The sequence below is a fragment of the Oryctolagus cuniculus genome, chromosome 2, assembly GCF_964237555.1.
Source record: "Oryctolagus cuniculus chromosome 2, mOryCun1.1, whole genome shotgun sequence".
NCBI classification, from domain to species: domain Eukaryota; kingdom Metazoa; phylum Chordata; class Mammalia; order Lagomorpha; family Leporidae; genus Oryctolagus; species Oryctolagus cuniculus.
In genome coordinates, this window is record NC_091433.1 from 56,157,770 (window position 1) to 56,162,374 (window position 4,605).

Genomic DNA, 4,605 nt, shown 5'->3' on the forward strand with positions numbered 1-4,605 from the left:
ATTAGCTCTCTCAACTCTTTATTGTATCTGTTAACTGTTATGAAGAAATAGACACTAGTTTTGGAAATGGCAAGTTCCAGTTCATGGAACAATAGAAGACAAAAAAAGCTGTTGGTGCAAAGAGGTGATCTATTAGATGGCTAAGGGTAAGCTGTCCCTATGAAGAAAAAAAAGATATATAGGAAGAAATCCATTACAACCACATACATGGTGTGGTTGTATTTCTAAGTTTTCCACATACATATTAGAATTATAAGAACAAAAGTGCAGTATTTCATCAGAGATATGAATGGTTGAATTTTAATAAATATTTATTTATTTCTAGTGTAAATACAAACAAGCCAATATAGGTTATTTTGAAAAGAAAAGAATGACACATGTAAATGAGTCTTTTCATACAAATAATTAGAATGTACTTATACTATATACAAATTACACATTATTTGATGATACTACTAAAATTCTTTTAAAAAATCACTGGAAAAAATTAGATGATGATTTTGAAATAGCGTCTTCCATTACAATATGGCTTCTGGCATTGGGAGTTTTGACAACAATTATAGCTGGAGACTGAAGGACTTTGTGAGAAAGTCTCAATCTTCCACTTGTGGGACCGGGTCCAAAGCATTTCACCTGGATTCTTTGGCCAGCTTCTGATCCCAAGGCAGTGGGATGCTCAGTCTTTCACTGATCAAGTTGTGTGTCATGAAGCAGTACTGTAGTCATTCTGGATATAATTTTACCATCACTCCAAAGTCTCTGATTTCAGTTATTGTGGCAATATAAACTGCTCCAAATTCTAACTGTTGTTCCTGATCATCTTTACAGATTTAAATAATGAAGTCTCTTGCTTCATGCATGGTGCTAGACATTGGAAAAAAAAATAGAAAATGTTTTTTCATCCCTCTGGCTAATAGTTACACCTGTTTCAGCCCGAGATTTTTTTTAAATGATATCCACCTAGTCCAACAAATTTTATTCGTTTTGATAATGGAACTTGAACAGTTTCTATAATAGGTACATTTTTTTTTCTAGATGCTCTAGTTTTTGAAACAGTTTTATTCATAATCTGTAATATCTTCTTCTTTGCCGCTGAAGCTTGCTGAATGGCCTCCATTAAAATTGTTATTGGTAGTCTAGGTAATTTTTTTTTTTTTTGACAGGCAGAGTGGACAGTGAGAGAGAGACAGAGAGAAAGGTCTTCATTTGCCGTTGGTTCACCCTCCAATGGCCGCCATGGCCGGCGTGCTGCGGCCGGCGCACCGTGCTGATCCAAAGCCAGGAGCCAGGTGCTTCTCCTGGTCTCCCAGGGGGTGCAGGGCCCAAGGACTTGGGCCATCCTCCACTGCACTCCCTGGCCACAGCAGAGAGCTGGCCTGGAAGAGGGGCAACCGGGACAGAATCTGGTGCCCCGACCGGGACTAGAACCCGGCGTGCTGGCGCCGCTAGGTGGAGGATTAGCCTAGTGAGCTGCGGCGCCGGCAGGTAGTATAGGTAATTTAATATCGGCCTGTAATTCCATTATTCCCTCATTAGTGGCAGTTATTTTGAAATCCATATTACCATCGTAGTCTTCAATTCCCAGAATACCTATTAATAATTGATAGTCCTTTATGTCCTTGTTCTCAGAACTATTTTTGGTGACCAATCCTTTTGCTATACCTGCTACAGGAGATGAAATTGGAACCCTGCATCCATTAATGATAAACTTGCACCCCGTGCAGATGCCATAGAAGATGACCCATTTTACTCTAAGACCTTCAAATGTGACCTGTATAGTGAAATGAAAACAGGACATAAAACTTTCTACAGGAGCACCATGCCCCAGGTTCTTTTCTATTTATACCAGCTATCAATTTCATTAGTTGCATAAGGAGGAAACTCATACTGCAACATGAAATTTTTATCTTTTATTCCCCTTACCTTACAACTATTCTAATTTGATCGTGATCTGACCAATACTGAATTTTAATGAATCAAATGTAAACGTACAAAGCACTTGTGTTTGTCCCCTTTGAAATTATGCCAATCTGTAAAGAGTTTTGAACATATCTACCTAACAGCTTATATTCCTAAGTGAAGTCAAATCTTGTCCATCCTATCTCTTTTATTCATGCAAAATAATAGTTCTAAAAACATCCTTTGTAATGACATTGAAGGATTCTATTGTTTCATATAGATCGACTTCAGGAAATTTCCGTTTTAGTTGTTCCTCTGTGTCTAGTCTTATCTTGCTAATAGCTTCATTTCTGGAAATTTTACCATGTTCATAGTCTGTAAAAACTGCATGGAGTTTCTCCATGGCAAGTTTATGAGCATATTTCACAATCTCTGGTGAAGGATGAATAACTTCTGAGATATACTCTTGGTAATACCAATTTCTCTTACCAATTGCCGGATGTCTTGAATGATTTGTTGGGTATGTTTCATTCCCACTATGATAGCATGGCAAAGACCTTCTGTAAAATGTTTTCCGTAGAGAATTCCAACATGACAATCTGACATTTAGGTGCTCTAGCAACCACTCAATCCAAACTACTAAAAAAATTTCTTTTTTGAAAAGATTTATTTATTTATTTATTTGAGAGGTAGAGTTACAGACAGAAAGAGGGAGAGACAGAAAGAGGTTCCCTCCCCAAATGGCCACAATGGCAGGAGCTGGGTCTATCCAAAGCCAGAAGCCAGGAGCTACTTCTGGGTCCCCACATGGGTGCAGGGGCCCAAATACTTGGGCCATTTTCTACTGCTTTCCCAGGCCATAGCAGAGAGCTGGATTGGAAGAGGAGCAGCTGGGACTTGAACCGGTGCCCTTATGGGATGCTGGCACCTTTACCTGCTACACTACAGCCCAGCCACAGAAGACATTTCTTCTTGTGTTAACAACACATTCCCCATCAATCATTCCTATTCAGACTGCTCCAATATGTCCATTCCAAGAAATGTCTGATAATGTGAGGGCTACAGAAATGCTATTAATTACAAGGACATCAGGTTCATTAAAACCAGTTATTGCTTACAGATTGCAAAGGATTTGTGTATAAATAAGTAACCAGCTGGGAAGAGAGATCTTACTCAACAATGTGTTATTCAACTTGCAAGAATTTCTTTATCAGAAGGACCAATTTCTCTTCTAAGACAGTTTGTAGGAATTTTACCTGCTGCAGCAGCCTTCTGTCTGTAATCAACTACCAAGGGCATGAACCAGGAAGGTGATAATTTTGTTTTGCTGACTACTATGACCATCACCACAGTGTCTTCTGACTGTACTACAGCAGAGCCATCTGTGAATCTGGCCAGTTTTCCGGAGGATATTTCCAATTTTCTGTTGCCCAATTCCACTGCTACAGCTCGGGACCCTGAGCTACCCCTTAGTGCTTGCACCTGCAAGTATGTGAGTACCTGATCTGGCAGATGAGAGAACAGTGCCCAAAGGCGGGAGCAGATGTACAACAAGCAGGGCCTCCACACCACTAATTTTTCCATTTATGACCAACTGATCAACTGAATGATTGTTCATATAGAACACACATGAAAGAAATAATGAAAGTAAAGTAATAGTTTATTTTACTGATTTGAGGTTAATGATTGTTTGTTATATGAAAATTCAAATATTCAAATATTACTATCTCAATATTAGCATGTAAGTCCAAACCACACTTCTGCAGAAGAGAACACCAACCACGTGTATTGAAGAAAAGATAATCTTTTCAATAAATGATGCTGGCAAAACTGGACAAAATATATAAAAGGATGAAGTTAGATACTTTCCTCTCACCATATACAAAAGTCAACTCTAGATGGATAAAGATCTAACTTTAAGACCAGAAACCATGAAAATACTAGAAGAAAATATAAAAAAAATATAGTGGAAATACTGATATAGGTGATGACTTTTTGTGTAAGACCCCAAAAGCACAGGCATCAAAAATAAAACTAGACGAATCGGATTTTATCAAACTCAGAATCTTCTACACAGTGAAAGAAATAGTTAACAAAGTGAAGAAATATCCTACAGAATAGGAGAAAATACTTATAAGCTACTAATCTGACCAAGTATTAATATCTAGAATATATCAGCAACTCAAAAAAAAACTTAACAATAGAAAAGCTAATCCAGTGAATAAATGGGCAAAGGACACAAGTAGACAGTTCTCAAAAGAAGAAATGCAAATGGTCAAAAATATATGAGAAAATGCTCAGTATCAGTCACCATCAGGGAAATGCAAGTCAAAACCACAGTGACACATGACTTCACTTTATCAAAATGGCCATTACCCCAAAACAGAGTGCAACAAATACTGGTGAGGATGTGGAGAAAGAAGAACTTTTATATGTGTGGGATGATGCAGCCACTGTGGAAAATGGTATGGAGATTTCTTTTAAAATACAAACGCAAGGCCAGTGTTTTGGTGCAGCAGGTTAAGTCATTGCCTGTGATACTGGAATCCCATATCAGAGTACTGGTTTGAGTCCTTACTGCTCCACTTCTGAAACTGCTCCCTGCTAATGCACCTGGGAAAGCAGGCCCAAGTGCTTGGGGCACTGCCTCCAAAGTGGGAGACCTGGATAGAATTCTAGGCTCCTGTCTTCAGCCTGACCCAGCCC

The 4,605-nt window shown here is 38.6% G+C and overlaps 1 pseudogene; it reads right to left on the reverse strand.

Moving 5' to 3' along the window:
- Nucleotides 1-356: 356 nt before the first annotated feature.
- Nucleotides 357-3,483, reverse strand: LOC100348210 (polyribonucleotide nucleotidyltransferase 1, mitochondrial-like; annotated as a pseudogene).
- Nucleotides 3,484-4,605: the final 1,122 nt, after the last annotated feature.